The 21,208-nt window shown below is 43.4% G+C and overlaps 1 protein-coding gene across 4 annotated transcripts in view; it reads right to left on the reverse strand.

The window, feature by feature from the left end:
* Positions 1 to 21,208, reverse strand: part of TACC2 (transforming acidic coiled-coil containing protein 2) — a 212,089-nt gene that overhangs the window by 131,154 nt on the left and 59,727 nt on the right. The window contains exons 1-2 of one of the 4 annotated variants that reach the window (XM_070752577.1): positions 6,604 to 6,650; positions 6,245 to 6,355 (exon numbers count right to left, since the gene is read on the reverse strand). The exons of 2 other annotated variants lie outside the window; for them this stretch is intronic. The gene's annotated coding sequence lies outside the window, so the exon portion shown is untranslated. Of the gene's footprint in view, positions 1 to 6,244; positions 6,553 to 6,603; positions 6,651 to 21,208 lie in introns of those variants that run through there. One more of the 4 variants, XM_070752576.1, reaches the window with a different exon arrangement.

Raw genomic sequence — 21,208 nt, forward strand, 5'->3', positions numbered from 1 at the left:
AAAAACGCAAAGGCGTGCCACGGCAGAAGCCAAAAGAGGCTTGAGCCTCCTGGTCCTTCCCGCCCCTCTGTCCCGTCCATCGCCCTGTGGCCGGCAGAACCTGCCTCCCGAGGCCTCTTTCCCAGCGGGAGATGAAGCACTGGAGGGAGGGGGCGGCAGCAGGAGGACTGGCAGCTGCTGACTCTCCACGGACCGGTGCAACAAGCCCCGCGGCCCGGTACTGGTCCGCGGCCCGGTGGTTGGGGACCCCTGCTGTAAACCACTTAGAAAGGGCTGTAAAAGCACTATGAAGCAGTTTAAAAGTCTAAATGCTATTGAAAAAATACTATTTAAATCATAACATTTCTTCAAGCCTTTGTGGACCCATAACTTCACGAACCCCCTCAGGAGAGCAGTATAGAGTAAAATAATAGACCCTTGAACTTAATATGCTGAAACACACACAAACACACAAACACACACACACACACACCAATTAAAAGAAGAAACTTGTCATCATCCTTGTTCTACTGTAATATTTTATAAATACTTGGACTCAATTCTAGAATGTATAGTTCCAAGGATTCTTAGAAAAACCTGGAAGTGGCATGTAGGACATACAGTATAAGGTCAAGTCTGTTAGATGCAATGCATTTAAAAAGTAGAGTAGATCAAAACAATGGCTGCTTTAATCTCTTTCTTAAACATTTCAGTTCACTACTTGCAAAGTAATTAGGCCCATTATTGACTAGAATTTACATAATTTCTTTTCTCCAATGAGAAATGCCTCAGTAGATGATACAAAACAAGCTTTTCTAAAATAGAGTTTAAAATTTTCTTTTCCTAAAAAAAAAAAATCTCAGTCATATGTAAATGTTAATCATGTCCTATCATGTATTCTCAGCCAACAACAGAAAGCTAATAATATTGTTTAACCTAGTGTGTCTAAAAAACAGAGCTGAATAAACACAAGCCCTTCTATTACAGAAAATCTACCTCACAGATACATGTAATTTCGGACAAGGAAAATGGTTATCAAAAAAATAATTTAGAGTAAAAATTACATTTAAGTCATTTTCATATATGCTTTGTTCAATTTTAGCTTAGCACATGATATGAACTTTGACCTATTTATTTATTTATTTATTTATTTTATTTTATTTTATTTGTATGCTGCCCTTCTCTGAAAACTCGGGGTGGCTCACAGGATACAGTGTAAAAACAAAGCGTATAAAATAAATCTAATACATTTTAAAAACTACAGCTAAAACCCAATATATTAATCAATCAACCAATTCAATCACACCATGCATCACATTTATTAGTCAGGGAGTCTAGATCCAATTGCCCCAGGCCTGGTGACATAGATGAGTCTTGAGACTCTTGCGGAAGGCAAGGAGGGTGGGGGTAGTATGAATCTCTGGGGGGAGCTGATTCCAGAGGGCCGGGCCCCCATGGAGAAGGCTCTTCCCCTAGGCCCCGCCAGACAACGTTGTCTGGTCGACGGGACCTAGAGAAGGCCAACTTTGTGGGACCTAACCGGCCACTGGGATTTATGTGGCAGAAGGTGGTTCCTTAAGTAATCTGGTCTGATGCCATGTAGGACTTTGTAGGTCACCACCAACACTTTGAATTGTGTCCGGAAACCAATCGGCAGCCAGTATAGTCCACAGAGTGTTGGAGAAACATGGGTGTATCTAAGAAGACTCCGAAGACTCCGAGTCTACGGAGAGGGGCGGCATACAAATCTAATAAGTAAGTAAGTAAGTAAGTAAGTAAGTAAGTCAGTCAGTCAGTCAGTCAGTCAGTCAGTCAGTCAGTCAGTCAGTCAGTCAGTCAGAGATTCAATAGATAATTTTTAAAGAAAACGTATCTTAATATTTTAATTCTGAAACTACCCAGAAAAGCCAAGAAAAGCATTAATTTTCTTCTTTTCTCCTATATGTGTGTTTTTATAATATCCAAGGCATAATCGCTACAATTCACAATTCACAAAAGTATCTAGTTTATATCAATGCACTCAAATAATACCTGAGGGTTATTTTGTGAAAAAATAGCACTGTCAAATTCAGTGTACAACGTAAGAAAAATAAGAAGTAGTGCTTTTGTAGTGCAGACATCATCCTTAAGGGGCATTTGAGAAATATCTGGAAGTCTCTATCAGCGGTGGGTTACTCTACACACACATGTGAACCAGTAGCAATGGGATTTAGAACCCACTACTGCTCTGTATGCTAATAAAAATTTTGAAAACCAAATCTACACACAAGGAAACAGTACAGGACAACAAATGTAGGTTATGGCAATGTCACTCTGAAAAAGATTTCTATTTCTCATCATTTAATATAATACATAGTGAATAGGCTTATAAAAACATGTATAGTTTAAACACAGAAAACTGGAAAATTAGGAGTACATTCATCCACTATGGGTGCAGCATACAGATCAAGCCGTAGACTATTGCATAAACAGTGGTCATGTTACATTCATTCAAAACATCAAAAACAATCCTTCCAATCAATAGTTAATTTCATATAAGATGCTAGGACAAAAACAAAATCAAATAATCAATATGCAAATGTTCAATGTTTGAGTTCAATCTATTAATTCAGACTGATTTTCTTCCTCGAGGAAACAAAAGTGAGTTTTTAAAATGTTTAAACGTACACTATTGTTATTTTAACACTTGAGGATTTACTATAACTACAGCAAACATGTTGTCCTCAACAATGGATTGCTATTTTTTAATATGATTCTAGAGTTAATCTAAAAGAAAAGCACCATCCTAGTAAGTCTGATTATTATAGGAACCCTATAGGAACATAGCGTGCTGTCCTATTCACCTGTGAAAGAATTAGTTTTTAGGAAGAGAGAATAGATAATGAACCATTCAGAAAGGAAAAAAATATATAATACATTTCTGAGAAACTATAAAAGGTTAGAAAGGAACTCAGAATACAGTAATCCCACCTTGATTTTATCTGGCACAACATAGGGCAGTAAGAAATTCCAAGCTTTCAACATTTCCTTAGTCTACACTACAATAAGAAAGTGTATTCCTGGAATCATCCTGCTTTTCTTTCTTAAACTCGCCTATCCTGAAGCGATGACATCACCAATCCCCACCACCCAGATAAGTATGGGGGGGGGGGTGGATTCACTTAGAGAACAGTCTGTCAATTACTGTATTTGCAGATGAAAATGGAATTTCATGACAGCTCTTTGGAATCTTGGCAGCCTACGCAAAAGTCTTGCCAGGTGATGAGATTATGCTGAAAACTGTATCTGTGGGCCAACCCTTCCCCTCCTATACCTATTCCTTGCACACGTCTTTTTCATTCGGGGAGGACAAGGGGGGGGGAATCCCAAGTGAATCACTAAATGTAAGAGACATATGGTTACAGAATAACACCCATATGTTGGAGCTTACACAGCCTATGCAAACCAATCTTCCTTGAATGGAGAAAAAAAGATATTTGAATTATTGGTGAGATTAGCCTGAAACAGCCTTATTTAATCCATTGGGGGTTTGGAGGGAAGGTTAAATTAAAATTATAATTCTCAGATAGTATTTCTACAGTTCTGGAGAACCTGGTTGAGATACATCAAGGAAAAGTCCCAAGAGTTTTCTTAACTTTCTGTCACTTCTCAACTCAGAGAAACAAATACAGTACAGTGGTCCCCCGATTATCGCGAGGGTTCCGTTCCAGGACCCCTCGCGATGATCGGTTTTTCGCGAAGTAGTGGTGCGGAAGTAAAAACACCATCTGCGCATGCGCAGATGGTGTTTTTACTTCCGCAGCAGCAGCGAGGAGCTGAAGATTGGGGTTTCCCCGCCGCCCACACAAACTCCTCGCTGCTGCCGCGCCAGCCGCTTGTCTGCCCGCCGCTTGTCCGCCGCCTGCCTGCCCGCGCACCCGACCTTCGCCCGCCCACGCCGTTCGCTCGCGCCGCTTCCCAGCTGAGTCCTGAAGCGAACTTCCGCGTTTGGCTTCAGGACTCAGCTGGGAAGCGGCGCTGGGGTTTCCCCGCCGCCCACGCAAACTCCTCGCTGCTGCCGTGCCCGCCGCTTGTCCGCCCGCCGCTTGTCCGCCGCCTGCCTGCCCACGCGCCCGCCCTTCGCCCGCCCACGCCGTTTGCTCGCGCCGCTTCCCAGCTGAGTCCTGAAGCGAACTTCTGCGTTTGGCTTCAGGACTCAGCTGGGAAGCGGCGCTGGGGTTTCCCCGCCGCCCACGCAAGCTCCTCGCTGATGCCCACCGCTCGCCCTCCCGCCAGCAAGAGGGGGAAGACCCAGGGAAGCCGCCCAGCAGCTGATCTGCCCGGCGCCATCTACGCATGCGTGGCCATAGAAAAAAGGGCGCGCATGCGCAGATGGTGTTTTTACTTCCGGGTTGAAAAATCGTGATATAGCGTTTCGCAATGATCGAGATCGCGAAACTCGGGGGACCACTGTACACCAAAACAGTGAGGTATAATTCACAAACATTGTTTTGATTGGAACCTATAATTTCCTATAAGTCAAAGAACTTCATCTGGTATATGCATTTCACTTTTGACATCTACAATAAATTCAGCACTGCACATCAGAAATACAAATTCTATTTAGATTGTTTAACCTTCTTCAAAACCAAGAAAAAAGCAAAAAAGGGCGAAAGGGGCAGGATGGAGGTGGAAAACAAGAATACAGTGCTAAATCTGTATCAACAAATCAGAGCAGCATACATTTAATAGAAGTAGGCAGTGTCAAGAGCCAGACAACACATTCATAATAATTGAAACTAAAGTATTAAAGTATGGTATTTTAATTACAGAATCTCCTATTGGAGTTTGGGTTAAGATCCCTCAGAACAGTCTGTGCCCCTTTACCACTTCATCTCAAATCTCACAGGATGTCTAAAAGGCAAATATGTAGTGATCTCCCTTGGAATTAACAGGAAGTTCAAATAAATCTGATCACTCAAACAATCCAAACCCATGGTGTCACAACAAGACAGCAGGTGTACACAAGCAACTGAATTAGATTTATTACTGCATTTTCCTCTTCAAGGCTCTAATCTCTGAAATGTACATGAAAGATAAATGTACAAAGTAGGCTCTATGGTCTCAATATAAAAATTGCCTAACACTGAAGTTAGTTCTACTGAGTTTAATAAAAGTTTCCAAATGTGCACAGAATCATAGCACCAATGATATATAAGCATCAACATCAAAACTGCAGAATATAACACAATTTTGAATATACTTATATAAAAACCAGCCAGGTTAACATACTAAAGTGACCTGACCCTACACACAAAAATTATATCAATAGACTGAATGCAATTATACCTATGAATAACACAACATATATCATAAACCAAATGGTACCTTTCATTTTAAAGGCAAAGCATTTTACTTCGATTTGTGGAAGAATCTGTAAAATTTGTAGAACACTCTAACATTGTTTTTTTTTTAAATGTTTCAAAGTGTGAAAAAATTAGGACTAAATCTGGGTTTTTAACTCCTTGTGATGACAATGTAGCTACCTGAGAAGTTATGAACTTAACTGTAACTTAACTTCCCCTAAACAAACATTTATTCTGCAATCACCCTAGCACAATAAACAGCAATCCCTATACATGTCAAGAATGTCTGTTTAAAATCAAAGAGTGAAGCACTTGTCTTCCTTGTTACCCTAACTGTAAAGCTGCCAATTTACAGCTTAAAAAAAAAGCAAAGCCAGAAGTTTCCCTGTATCTTGCCTCTAGGTTTCCATGCAACTGATAAACACATCCAACGAGTATTTTCAAGCCATGCGTACAACTTTTGTCTACAGTCACCAGAAAATAAAGATACAATTTTCTTTCTTTTATAATTTGTGGTCCTTTCCCCCACTTCTTCAAAAGAGCACCTAAGCACAGTCCCGGTTTTCACAAATGCAACAGAGGATGAGTCACACAAGGAAGGAGAAAAAAATTAGAAGAAGCCACTTAAAAGGCCACTTTCGTCACACCATGATTTTAAAAGGGTTCTTTCCAGCCCTAAACTCATTCACACCCGCCGGAGTTAAAAGGAAAGGGGCAAAAAAGTTCACCGTTGGCTCATCCTCAGCATTAAAAGGTAAAAAAAAAAAAAATTAAAATTAAAAATCCAAGAATGAGAGCTCACCCCACGCAGCTTGTTTCAATCTTCCAGTGGAATAAATAAAGCGCACAAGTGACAGATAGAAATCAACATACCCACGCGCCGCCTTTGGGGGCACATCCAACCCCAATCCCAAACTTACAATTTTTTTTACAAACCGGAGGAAAACTCAAGTCTCCGCCTGGTCGCGTTGTCTTATCTCCTCACTGTTGTAAAAGAGTCTCGACGGCTCAACCACACAAAAGGCCAGCGGCTATTAAGAAAGGAAGGGAGGGGGAAAAGAGGTCCTGGTGGAGGAGCGCCACTTAAGAAGCTCCGCCCGGATTCTCCCACAGGGAAAACGGGCGTCTAAGCAACCGGGCAGCCGCTTCGCCAGGCATCTCAAGCTGCTCCCGGGTCGCTGGAATGTCGGCACGCCTCCCGCCCGCCGCAGCCTTCCCTTGTGGGTGTGGGGAAACGCCCGGACAATTACAAACTTCAGGGAAGGGGGACGGGACGCACCGACGGTCTCTCTGTAAGGAGTGCCTGCGGTTCCCTCCCTTCTTCCCGCGACAGCAGCGCGTGTGGACGCCAGGAAAAACAAACACGTGGTGCCCATGGCGCGTTTTAATTCCCCCCCACACACACTCCTCACTCTCTCTAAGGCTAAGCAACCCTTAGAGGAGCTGCTTTCCAGGACAGATCGCTGCCCTTTGAGTTTTTGGAAACGCTTTCCGCTCGACGCGGCAGTAAGGGCCCAAATAAACTTTTTTTAAAAAGATCCCAAGCTGAACCTTTCCTCTCTGAAGCTTTCTTTGCAAAACTTCCGCCCTATCCTCCCACCCTTGGAAATGAACGCAAGGAGGAAAAAAAGAATCACAAGAAACGATGGGGAGGCTGGTGGCCAGGCTTTGCTCCCAGCGATTCTCCTACGCCCTGAACATTTTGCAATGGCGAGGGGGGGGGGGTTGGTTTTTTAAAATCGCTTTTCTAATGCACAGCTCATGGATGCCATCAACTGAAAAGTGTTTCTTTAGAAGTAGATGGGAAAACAAGACAAATGTGTTCAGTGAAATCCTGCAAATGCCTATTCCAAAATTTTCTGATATAACAATAACAACAGAGTTGGAAGGGACTTGGGAGGTCTTCTAGTCCAACCCCCTGCTTAGGCAGGAAGCCCTACACTACTTCAGACAGATGGTTTTCCAACATCTGCTTAAAATCTTCCAGTGTTGGGGCATTCACAACTTCTGGAGGCAAGCTGTTCCAGTGATTAATTGTTCTAACTGTCAGGAAATTTCTCCTTAGTTCTAAGTTACTTCTCTCCTTGTTTAGTTTCCACTCATTGCTTCTTGTCCTAACTTCAGATACTCTGGAGAATAGGTTGACTCCTTCTTCTCTGGGGCAACCCCTGAGATATTGGAACACTGCTATCATGTCTCCCCTGGTCCTTCTTTTCATTAAACTAGCCATGCTCAGTTTCTGCAATCGTTTTTCATATATTTTAGTCTCCAGTCTCCTGTTGCTCTTTTCTGTATGCTTTCTAGTGTCTCAACATCCTTTTTGCATCATGGTGACTAAAACTGAATGCAGTATTCCAAGTGTGGCCTTACCAAGGCCTTATAAAGTGGTATTAACAGTTCATATGATCTTAATTCTATCCCTCTGTTAATACAGCCTAGAACTGTGTTGGCTTTTTTGGCAGCTGCTGGCTCATATTTAAATGGTTGTCCACTAGGACTCCAAGATCCCTCTCACAGTTATTACTGTTGAGCAATGTACCACATATACTGTACCAGTGTATTTTGTTTTTCTTGCCTAAGTATTCAATTCAATTTATTAGATTTATATGCCGTCCCTCTCCGAAGACTTGGGGCGGCTCACAAGACTCAGGGCTTTTTGCACCAACTCAGGAAGCTCAAACTGGCCAAGGAGCTGCTGATACAGTACTATAGAGGAATCATTGAGTCTGTCATCTGTACCTCTATAACTGTCTGGTTTGATTCTGCAACCCAACAAGACACAGATTTCAGAGGCTAATCAGAACTGCAGAAAAAATAATTACTGCCAACCTATCTTTCATTAAGGACCTATATACTGCATGAGTCAAAAAGGGGGCCATGGAAATATTTACTGACCCCTCGTATTCTGGACATGAATTATTTCAACTCCTATTCTCTGAACAAAACTATAGAGCACTGTACATGAAGACAATTAGAAACATGAACAGTTTTTTCCCAAACTCTTATCACTTTACTAAACAAATAATTCCTTCTCTACTGTTAAACAATTCATTAAGGCTACATTACTATTGCTATTAGTCTTCTTATCTGTCCTATCACCCATCTCCTCCCACTTATGACTGTATGACTGTATGATTGTAACTTGTTGCTTGTATCCTTATGATTTAATTGATTGTTTCCTGATTGCTTCTTTGTATCCTATGACAATGATTAAGTGTTGTACCTCCTAATTCTTGACAAATGTATCTTTTCTTTCATGTACAATGAGAGTATATGCACCAAAGACAAATTCCTTGTGTGTCCAATCACACTTGGCCAATGAAGAATTGTGTCCTGTCCTGTCCTATCCTATCCTATCCTACTCTACTCTATTCTATTCTCTATTTTAAAATGTTGTTTATCCCACATGAGGCTATTTGCCAAATTACAGAATTCTGGTTGAGATGGATGAACACAGGGCAAACTTAAAGAAAGACCTCGGATTGTCACCTTGCTCTAAACCGAGGTTATTGTTATGAGGTTGGGTCAGTCATTGCTTCTGTTTCCAACCTACCTCTGAATCACATCATGAAGATGCACTGCATGCTACCACTATCAGAAGAAAAACATGTGTGCATGAAAATTTCCATTTCTACGGAAACAATAATAAAAAAGCTGGATGCAGTACAGTATATATCTGCATATGATCTTCTTAGGCATATCTTTTAATTCAGCAACAGTTGGCTGAATTCACAAAGCATTATTTATACATCACAGCAAAACAGAAGCAAATAGTCTACCATGCAGCTCATCAGAATATGAACCAAGTAAATAATATCACACAAAGTCCCTAGTTCAGTGTTCGGCAGATAGTTGTAATATCCCATTATTTAGCATGTCTCCACCACCCAAAAATAAAAATAAAAATCCAGTAGGTACAATTTGGTTTTTTACCAGAATGGATAAAGACATGTAGGCAGTCCATTATTAGGTAAAAGTAAGACTTTTTAGCTAATTGTGTTTCATTGTGTTTATCAATGCTTGCAAATTTGTTGTTTGGAGACAGAATATGCTAAACCTGGAGCCAGAATGTGAAGCACTAATTGAAAAGGAACAAGCATGCCTGCCAGATGTTACACTAATAAGGATTTGGGCAAAGGGAAAACGGTTCATAAGGACTGAAGTACAGTGATCCCCCAAGTTTCGCGCTCTCGATCATTGCTAATCGCTATATCGCGATTTTTCCACCTGGAAGTAAAAATACCATCTGCGCATGCGCGCCCCTTTTTTCTATGGCCACGCATGCGTAGATGGTGGAGTTTGCATTCCCCGGGCAGATCAGCTGCTGGGCGGCTTCCCTGGGTCTTCCCCCTCTTGCTGGCGGGAGGGCGAGCGGCGGGCATCAGCGAGGAGCCGGGGTTTCCCCTTTGCGTGGGCAGCCAGTAAGACCCCAGCGCCGCTTCCCAGCTGAGTCCCGAAGCCAAACGCGGAAGTTCGCCTTTGCCGTCTGGCTTCAGGACTCAGCTGGGAAGCGGCGCGAGCGAACGGCGTGGGCGGGCGAAGGGCGGGCGAGCGGCAGCAAGGAGTTTGCATGGGCGGTGGGGAAACCCCAGCGCCGCTTCCCAGCTGAGTCCCGAAGCCAAACGCGGAAGTTCGCCTTTGCCGTCGGGCTTCAGGACTCAGCTGCTGCAAGGGAGGAGCCGGGCGGGCAGGCGAACGGGCAAGCGGCAAGTGATCTTGGGGTTTCCCCGTTGCCTGGGCAACGGGGAAACCCCATCTTCGGCTCCTCGCTGCTGCCGCGCTGCGGAGCAGATCAGCTGTTGGGCGGCCGAAGGGGTCTTCCCCGCCGCCCACACGCAAACTCCACCATCTGCGCAAACTCCACCATCTGCGCGTCCATGGAAAACAGGACGCGCATGCGCAGATGGTGTTCTTACTTCCGTGCCGCTACATCGCAAGTTTACGATTATCGCAAGGGGTCTTGGAACGGAACCCTCGCGATAATCGGGGGATCACTGTATGCTGTTTTCTGCCTATTATTTTTCTTGTTAGAAACTAAGTACAAAAAGCAGAACAGTGAAATAGAACAAATGACAAACTTGTATATTTGCTCTTGTTCTCCAAATGTTTTAATCAGAATTTAAAATGACTCTGATTTAGAAAAAATCTGCTAACCAAATTCAATACACCACTTTGTCCTAAGATTTTTAAATACAGTGGTACCTCGGTTCTCGAACGCCTTGGTTTTCGTACATTTCAGATACCGAACAAAATTTTCAGCAAAAATTTGCTTCAGTATCTGAACAAAAATTCGGATACCGAACAGCCACAGAAAATTTTGTTTGTTATCCGAAATGTTACCGCCCACTTAACAACCTCCCAGTCTCTATAGTCTAACCTCTCCAAGCTGCAGGAAGGGTGGGGGCGGCTGCAATACCGGCAGCTTCAGGGGGCTCCTTTCCTCAGTGTTTCGTCTTGTGCACCAACTTTCTCCTTCCCGGTGGCAGTGGTGGCAGCGGCAGCGGTGGTGACGGCAGCGGCTTCCCTTCAAGGAGCAGCAGCGCCGGGAACGTCATATGATGAAGTGAAGCCGGTGGAGCCATCTCAGCACACTTTCCGCCGCTCCACCGGCTTCCCTTCATTACGTGACGTTACCGGCGCTGCTGCTCCTCGAAGGGAAGCCGCTGCCATCACCACCGCTGCCACCGGGAAGGAGAAAGTTAGTGCACAAGACAAAGCACTGAGGAAAGGATCCCCCCGAAGCTGCCGGTATTGCAGCCGCCCCCACCCTTCCTGCATCTTGGAGAGGTTAGACTATAGAGCTCCTCAGATTTTTATCCCATAGGAAATAAAGAAAATAGATTTAATTGGTTCCCAGCGAGTCAACAGGGGCTGGGAACCAATTAAATCCATTTCCATTATTTCCTATGGGATAAATTAATTCGGTACTCGACCAAATCGGTTCTCGACCACACTTCTGGAATGAATTGTGGTCGAGAACCGAGGTACCACTGTAATACTAATTTTTCTTTCTGACAAGGCTGCCACAATATTATCTGCCAGAGGGACAAAATTCTACAGAAAATCTGAAGTTGAATTTAATAAATTTTAGCAGTCTGTTTTGCTCCAGGTAAAATAAAATCTGTTCTGAATCTCTTTGCCCCCTAGTGTCAAAGCAAATAAAACATAACAACATCCTATACTGCAGAAGAGTGTTGTTTTGTAAACAGTAACACTGTTGTTCTTCCCTAACCTAGCCCAACCTATCCTTACCTAACCATACACACACATATAACCCAACCACACATTTTACCATTGTAGCCCACAATACCATTGCATATTCATCTGTTTATTTCTACTGTCAAATTTTATATTGTAATGTATTCCTACTGTAACACATTTTTCATTAGTATAAAGCAACAATGTATATTGTTGTCATATAATGAGGTTACAATAAATAAAGGCAAAACTCAGTTTTGTTCCTCCTAGATTTATATTGGATTTATATTCCACCCCTCTCTGAAGACTCGGGGCAGCTTACAGCATATATATAAAAAAATACAAATTATCCTAAATCCAATTTAAAACTAAACTAACTGATCTAAAACCCCAATCTCTTAAAAACCAGTCACTCTCATTCTAACAAACAAACATACGTTCCATCCGCCAGCCAGGGACTGATGTCTAATGTCCCTGTTGGCACAAGTGAGTCTTCAAACACTTGTGGAAGGGAAAGGGGGTGGTACAAATCTCTGGGGGGAGCTAATTCCAGAGGGCCGGAGCCCCCACAGAGAAGTCTCTTCCCCTAGGCCCCGTCAAGTGACATTGTCTAGTTGACAGGACCTGGAGAAGGCTGACTCTGTGGGACCTGACTGGTCGCTGGGGCTCATGCAGCAGAAGGTGGTCCCATAAGTAATCTGTTCCGATGCCATGTAGGGTTTATAGGTCATAACCAACACTCTGAATTGCGTTCAGAAACCAATTGGCAGCCTGCAGAGTGCTGGAGAGACATGGGCATACCTAAGAAGGTCCATGACCGCTCGTGTAGCTGCATTCTGCACTATCTGTAGTTTCCAAACACTTCCATGGCGAGAGTATTGCAGTAGTCAAACCTCGAGGTGATAAGGGCATGAGTGACTGTGAGTAGAGACTCCCTGTCCAAATAGGGCCACAACTGGCACACTAGACCCTTCTCCACAGCTGAAAGATGGTGGTCTAAGGTCAGCTGTAGATCCAGGAGGATGGCCAAGTTGCAAACTCTCTCTGAGGGGGGCAAAGGTCTCCCCCCAGAGTAATGGACAGACAGATGGAATTGTCCTTGGGAGGCAAAACCCACAGCCAGTCCATCTTGTTGGGGTTAAGTCTGAGCTTGTTAACACATTTACCTCTCCATTTCAAGATTGTGTCTTATTGTGTGTATGTGTGTATGAGTTATTTTTTTTTGTCGAGTCACCCTGGTATATTGAAGAAGCATCACAGCTTACTTTTTGCCTCTCGGCCCCACCATATATGGCCCCTGATAGGGCCGAGAGGCAAAAAGGAAACTGTGATGCTCCTTCAATATACCAGGGTGACTCAATTAAAAAAAAAATCACATATAACCTTTCCCTGGTACAAGCTGATACAGGAAATGAGCCTGTAGTCTAATGGCTAAGGTTCCAATCCCAGTAAGGGTATGGCTACCTGATGAAGGCAAATAAGCCCAAAATAGATATATAGTAGTCTCCCTTCATTTTCATTATCGGCAAAAAAATATGTTACACAAACACACACACACATAAAAATAAGCAATACCCAATTTTAAAATGCAGTGAAAATGGGAAGTCTAAAAATGGCTCATGATCAAGTTTAGTCAGTCTGTAGATCTTGAACCAAGATTAAAGTGTATTATCTGGCTGAGAAAAAGGCTTTTTACCACAAACCCTTAGTTTTTAGTAAAGCAAACTGGTGCTATCAAAAGCATCTGGAAAGTTAATCTCATGATGACAGCAGTGAATTGAAGATTTTCCCTCAAAGCCTCTCCCACACACTCCTGTTTTATGTAATTCTGCAAGTGAAAACTATTTTTGACTTTTATCATCAACCATGAAGTAATTATGAATTAGGTTCAGGTACTAAGTAATCTCTGACTGGCTTGCTAGACTTAGCATATCAGATATGGTCTCTCAGAAGCTGGTTTACAAATCCTAGAGATAAAGGCTCAAAAAGAAAGGAACTTTTTAAAAAATGAGCATCATTTTAGCATCCGCCAATCAGGAACTGATGCTCCAATTATTATCTCTACAACAACTTCTGAGCAGGTGCTGAAGCAATGCAGGTAATAAGTAACTTGCTTTAGTTAGCTGGTAACTCTGGATTTTGGGAACCCTTGCTGTTTTAATCCATCCCCTTTTCTGTATAATTTCTAGAAATTTGACTTCAATGATTTTCTAAGGAATTTCTCATTGAAACATCTCCCATATGTAAGACTGCACAGTTCAGAAATTACCCATTGTGTTTCAGGATTGGTATCACATTCCTTTTTTTTTTTTTTTTGGTAAATATTTTTTATTGATTTTTAACAATTTTAACATCACACAACATAGAACAGTGCGTAGTGAATTGTGCCCACCACCCCGACACACACACATTCCCCACCACCAAATCGGGGGTGTTTCTTGTATAGTCCACTTGACCCAAGAGCTATCTATTTACATATTATAGAGTGATTCCAATTTATTTCTTATAGCTTGGTCTCGGATTCTGCTCGTCATATATCGTCTTACCTTGTCCCACCATCCCATCAGCTGTCCCAACTCAGTTTCATTATCCAAATTTATCCTTTTTTCCATAATTTCAAATTGAATATGGTCCACCATGTACCTATACCAATTTGGCATTGTCCATTTTGTCGCATCCTTCCAACCCAGAACTATTACTGCCTGAGCGCTTTCTATTGCTGCTTTTTTTATTTCTCTAAATTCTCCCATCGCATTACTTTTTACTAGTACAGTACAGTGATCCCCCGGTTATTGCGTCCCCGACCATTGCGAACAGGGTAATTTGCAATTTTTCAACCCGGAAGTCAAAACACCATCTGCGCATGCGTGCCCTTTTTTCTATGGGCACGCATGCGTAGATGGCGCCCGGCAGATCAGCTGCTGGGCGGCTTCCCTGGGTCTTCCCCCTCTTGCTGGCGGGAGGGCGAGCAGCGGGCATCAGCAAGGAGTTTCCCCACCGCCCATGCAAACTCCTCGCTGCCGCCCGCCCTTCGCCCGCCCACACCGTTCATTCTCGCCGCTTTCCAGCTGAGTCCTGAAGCGAATTCGCTTCAGGACTCAGCTGGAAAGCGGCGAGAGCGAGCGCCAGCGAACGGCTTGTCCACCACCTGCCTGCCCGCTAGCGAGGAGCCGAAGATTGGGGGCGGCGCGGCTGTTTTAAAACGGCGGCGGCGGACAAGCCGTTCGCTGGCACTTGCTCTCGCCGCTTTCGAGCTGAGTCCTGAAGCGAATTCGCTGGAAAGCGGCGAGAGCGAGCGCCAGCGAACGGCTTGTCCGCCGCCGCCGTTTTAAAACAGCCGTGCCGCCCCCAATCTTCGGCTCCTCGCTAGCGGGCAGGCAGGCGGCGGACAAGCCATTCGCTGGCGCTCGCTCTCGCCGCTTTCGAGCTGAGTCCTGAAGCGAATTCGCTTCAGGACTCATCTCGAAAGCGGCGAGAGCGAGCGCCAGCGAACGGCTTGTCCGCCGCCTGCCTGCCCGCTAGCGAGGAGCCGAAGATTGGGGTGGCGCGGCTGTTTTAAAACGTCGCCGCCGGCATGGGGGGCTTGCCAGCACCCCCCGGACCCCCAACCCAGGTTTGGGGGGCTGCTAGGAAGCCCCCCATGCCAGCGGCGACATTTTAAAACAGCAGCGCGGCTTTCCAATGAGTCCCGAAGACAAACGTGGAAGTTTGACGTTTGTCTTCGGGACTCATTGGAAAGCCGCGCCGCTGTTTTAAAACGTCGCCGCCGGCATGGGGGGCTTGCCAGCACCCCTGGACCCCCAACCCGGGTTTGGGGGGCTGCTAGGAAGCCCCCCATGCCGGCGGCGACGTTTTAAAACAGCCGCGCCGCCCCCAATCTTCGGCTCCTCGCTAGCGCTGCGGGAGTAAAAACACCATCTGCGCATGCGCAGATGGTGTTTTTACAAACCGGCTTGTTGCGGGGGGTCCTGGAACGGAACCCTCGCAACGAGCGGGGGATCACTGTACTGCCATTTCCTTAGTGATTGTCCATTGTATATTTAGCATTCTATTGATATCCCCTTTCACTTTTTGCCAAAATTCCTGCACTATTGGGCATTCCCAAAACATATGCATAAACACTCCTTTGTCTTGACATCCATGCCAGCAATTCCCCCTGACATTCTTCTGAAAATGTGCGAATTGAACGGGAGTAAAATACCACTTATGTAATATTTTCCTTCTCATTTCCCTAATTCTTGTATTTTTAATTTTCCTTATATCCTCTACTATATTTTCCATTTCTTGTACCTCTGCTGATATCTCATTTTGCCACCATTTAGTCAAGGATTGGTATCACATTCCTAAGATCTTTATATACAGACTTTGATCAGGAAATTCTGTTGTACTTATCTATTTTTTTTTAGGTCTGGGGTGATGGAAGTATCTCTTGATAGAAGGGCTAAAAATTCTCCAGATGAACAGATAGGAGTATTGGGAAGTGAAAATGGAGCTCCACCCCAGAGCACCCAATTTGCACTGAAAGTGTTGAAAGAAAACGCAGGGCGTCCTGCATAAGCCACGCCCACAGTGGTAGTAAAATTTTGGTAGCTCTTCACTGAGTTCAGCTATGTAGATTTAGTAATTCTGACAGAAAGATGTCCTTCAGAAATATAAGTGATTTCAGCATTTTTGTCATGACAGCAAACATACTTTTTTCGTGTTAACATTTGATAAGTTCTTTTGCCTGGAATAAAGTGTGACATTGGTAGGATATCAAACTGGCAGCCCACTGGCTGGATGTGTCACACATTGGCTACACTCACCCCATTTAGCAAAGGGGGGAAAGTCACGATATGTCACATAACATGACACCACGGATTTGATACCCCTGGCCTACTGTATCATCCTGACATGATCCTGCCTATGTTTCTAGTATTCCTCTTTAAAAATGAGAAACATTTCCTTGAATTGAGCTTGATTGTGGATAATACACCAGAATGTGTTTTTTTAGCTACAACATAGGAATGATTTGCCAATGTTACTTTCTTAGATATTTACAATTTCCTCTCAAGTCCCGAGATTCTAATGCAGAAGTCTTCAAACCTGCCAACTTTAAGACTTGTAGACTTTAACTCCTAGAATTCTCCATATCTGTCTGGAGAATTCTGGGAGTTGAAGTCCACAAGTCTTAAAGTTGGCAAGTTTGGGGACACCTGTTCTAATGGCACACATCCATTTACCAGCCAGGGTTAGTCTTAATTTTTCTAAGATTAATCAAGGCATATTAGGACCTGCCACTTGCTGTTAACATACTCTCAACTATGTCATGCCTAGTTTGGGAGAAATCACACCTGTTAAATCAATGGTAGTTATCATTAATCTTTTATATTAATAAACATTTTATTTATAACAACAGCTTCATTTATAAGATTTATAACTGATCTACCAGTCTATGTTTCTAATACTTTCAGAAACAAATGTAACTTTCAATGCATACTTTGGAAGCTATTCTTAGCCATGGCATTTCTAGCTAGAGTGAATGCCTCACACTTATCACAATAATGAATTCCTAAGTACCTTGTATAATGATTAACTGTTTGGAACTTGAAAAATATGATACTAATAATATGGAACATCACATGTATAGAGGGGAAGGAATTTAATTGAAGGCACCATACCAATATCTCTTGTGTAAACTGGATTACTACACGATAAAGTTATAAAATGAGGACTTTGTTATTATCTTGATTTTGTGATAATGCTCATATAATTGTGGGAAGGAATAACAACTAGAAACTCCATGTTTAAATGAAGTTGTGCAAACTTTTGCATCTCATTTGGAAACCAGAGTATAAAAGAAGAATTGAGAGGCACACAGAAGATGCTTGAAGTCTAGTCCGAAGTTTCCACAGCCTGTGTTGATTTGGGGAGCCATATCATCTGCTGGTATTGGTCCACTGGGCTTCATTAAGTCCAGCGTCAACGTACCAGTCTACTAGGAGATTCTGGAGTACTTCATGCTTTCTTCCACAACTGAGCTTTCTAAGGATGCTAACTTCAATTTCCCAGCAGGACTTGGCACCTGCCCGCACTGCCAAAAGCACCAAAGCCTGGTTCAATTACTATAGGATTACTATGCTTGATTAGCCAGCAAAGTTGCCTGACCTGAACCCCATAGAGAATCTATTGGGCATTGTCAAGTGAAAGATGAGAGACATGAGCCCGAACAATGCAGAAAAACTGAAGGCTGCTATTGAAGCATCCTGGTCTTCCAAAATACCTCAGTAGTGCCAAAGACTGATAGCTTCCATGCATCGCAGGATTGAGGCAGTAATTGCTGCAGAAGGGACCCAAACCAAGTTCTGAGTATATATGCATGCTTATACTTTTCAGAAGTCTGATATTGTTCTATGTATAATCCTTGTTTTATTGATCACATGTAATATTCTAATTTTCTGAGATGGTGGATTTGGGGTTTTCATGCGCTGTACCCCATAATCATCACAATTATGACAAGTCACAGCTTGAATTATTTTGCGTTGCATGTAATGAGTCTCTCTCAGTGAAGGGCTACTAAAAATTTTACCACCACACTGTGGGCGTGGCTTATGCAAGACACCCTGCATTTTCTTTCAACATCTTTCAGTGTAAATTGGGTGCTCTGGGGTAGAGGTTCATTTTTTCTACCCCACTGTGTTCTCCCCCATCTGGGCAGTAGCCCACGCTGTCCTCTCTTATATACAGTATTATTCACCTTTTAAGTTGCATTACTGAAATAAATGAACTTTTGCACGATATTCTAATTTTTCATCTGTATTGAGTTGGCACACGTAAAATTGAAGGGTTAATTGTATTGAAGTTCCATTTCCATAATGAGTACTTATAATCATTATAGCTGACATCAAGTTTTTGTTGATATTAACACAAACATCTTCAAAAACAAGATGTGTTGGAATTTCAGTTGTATATATCACCCAGTAATGGACAGTCAAAATTTTTACTGCCACATTGTGGGTCATAGTTCCCTCTAAGCTGAGCAGTGAGCAATGGCTCACTTAAAAATCATCATCAACTCAGAGTTTTTCAAACCTGCCCAGAAGCCGAGAGGGAAAGAGTGAGAGGGAAAGAGTGCCGCCCAGTCCCGAAGGAACTGCCGCTCAGACACTATACTTTTCCGCCCCCCCCCAAAAAAAATTAGAGGGAACACTGCTGTGGGTGTGGCTTATTTTGTGGGTGTGGCTTAATGGTTGTGTGACTGGGTAGGAGTGGATTGCCAGCCATGTGATCAGGTGGGAGTGGCTTGAACAATCATCATCTTTCAAGTGAATTGTTAAGTCCTCGACTTACAACTTTACCAGTGTCGCTTGCTGGGGTGACAAATTGCTTCGTGTTTCCGCGCTCTCCTTCCTGGGTCGCCCCCCCCCCCCCGCGTCAGGCTGGGTAGCTAGGTGAATGGGTGCTGCCAAAAGCATAAATGCTGCCAGCGCCGCTTCCACCCACACCTTCTGCTTGCACCTCAGACGGGAGGTGGCCACATGAGGATGGAGGGGAGCTCAGCAGGAGAGAGGGAAGCTCATCTGAGGCCAGGAAAGAGGAAAGAGGAAAAAAGCAAGGAGCGCAGATGCAGCAACAGCAGCAGGGAAAAAAAGGAGAACTGAGCTGAGACCAGTAATCTAGGAGGTGACAGCCGCCAATCAGATGGAGTTGCGCACGCATCTTCATTTCCGCCGGTGGAACTGCGTTCCACCCCGTCCTTCCTCCTGGCCGCTACTGATATTCTCTAACCATACATTGCATATTCAGCATAAGTCTTCTTGTCACATGTATGTAAAAACTCATATACAGAAAAAAATCGTAAAAGTGAAATTCACTTAAAAACATGACATCAGTATATTGATTTTCTTTTAAGTGCTTAACCAAGGTATTTTATATACTGATAATTGCAAATAGTACTTGCTCTGCTAATTAAATTTTATGTCTTTTGCAAGACAATACATAGTTACATAATACTACATTGCATTGGAAATTTTCTATCTGACCCACTAGCTTCTGCAAAATAACTAGAAATATCATTTATTTACTGTTAATGGGTGCAATCTCACATGGAAACATTTACAAGAAGATTCAAATTCATGAAACCCCTTTCTAAAACATGTATACTTGCTCTCTTCCTATCTGATTTTTCATAGGGTTAGAAATTCTTTCATAAATGTTTAGGTTCCTTGTAAGGCTCACCCAGGAACAAGCTTTTATAATACAGTACATAGATTCAATAGATACAAATAATTTAGCTCATCATGGCTGTGATAAAATCAATTCTTATCAGTGAGGAGACATCCCAGTTCTCGGAAAGACAGTAAAAAAGAAAATTGTTGTCTCCTAACGTGTGTTGGGACAGATGCAGTTGTATGCTGGGAAATAGCTCAGTCGCTGGAACTCTTGTAACTTTATCCCTTTTAAGAGAGTGTGTGAATGGTGTTTGGAAAAGGAATTAGTTCTGGTTTTATGCTGAAACCACTAATGACATTAGGCTATCTTTATTTTATTTGTTTATTTTAAATATATCCCCCCCTCCCTCTATCTTACATGCAAGACTACAATCCTCACAAAACAACAATAAAAACAATAAAAATCACAACAAAAATTATTGGCATTCAAAAGAAGGCACTTACATCCATATTAAATTGTTCTGGGTTCCAACCTGACTGTACCCCAACTCTTGAAGGAAGTGTCAGCTCTTCAAACTCTTCCAAACATCAAGAGGGGTGCCAGATCTCAGGAAACATATGGAGTAGGGACTTCCATGGAGAAGGCACATTTCCTACATCCCATAAAGTGGCAGCATTTAAAAGAAGGATCTAGAGCAGTGATAGCAAACCTTTTTTTCCTCGGGTACTGAAAGAGCATGGGCGTGTGCTATCGTGCATGCGCTAGTGCCCATACCCGTAATTCAATGCCTGAGGAGGGCGAAAACAGCTTCCCACAACCCCCAGAGGCCCTCTGGAGGCCAGAACGGCCTGTTTTCCAACTTCTCATGGGTCCATTAGGCTTGTGTTTCACTCTCTCCAGGCTCCAAAGGCTTCCCTGGACCTGGGGAAGCAGAAAAATACCTTCCCCCATCCCCCGGAGGCTCTCTGAAAGCCAAAAACACTCTCACAAGAGCCTATGTGTGAGCCAAAAATCATTTGGCCGGCACACACATGCAGGTTGGAGGTTGGAGCTAGGGCAACGGCTTGCGTGCCAGCAGATATGGCTCTGCATGCCACCTGTAGCACCCGTGCCATAGGTTCGCCATCACTGATCTAGAATGCACTCAATCAGATTTGATGGCATGGGCATATACTTTTGGGGGAAAGCAGTCTTGTAAATAACCTGGCCCCATGCCATTCATCTTTAAAAATGATAACCAGCATCTTGAACTGCTCTCAGAAAAAATTTGGAAGCCAGTACAGTTTGCATATCAGCATCATAATATGGGAAAACTGTGGTATACTCAGAACTGTGTGAACATCTGGACAGGAGTGGGTTCTAACGTACCTTACTGCCAGTTCACTTCCATCCATGCAGCGTGGTAGCACTGTGTGGGTGTGCATGGGCTTCATGGGTGCATGTGCATATACGCACAGTGCCAAAAATCCAACCCCCCCAAAAAAGCTCACAACAAGATGGTGACTGCATGCACAGTGCTGGAAACTCTGTTTCTG

The sequence above is a fragment of the Erythrolamprus reginae genome, chromosome 5, assembly GCF_031021105.1.
Source record: "Erythrolamprus reginae isolate rEryReg1 chromosome 5, rEryReg1.hap1, whole genome shotgun sequence".
In the NCBI taxonomy this organism is placed as follows: domain Eukaryota; kingdom Metazoa; phylum Chordata; class Lepidosauria; order Squamata; family Dipsadidae; genus Erythrolamprus; species Erythrolamprus reginae.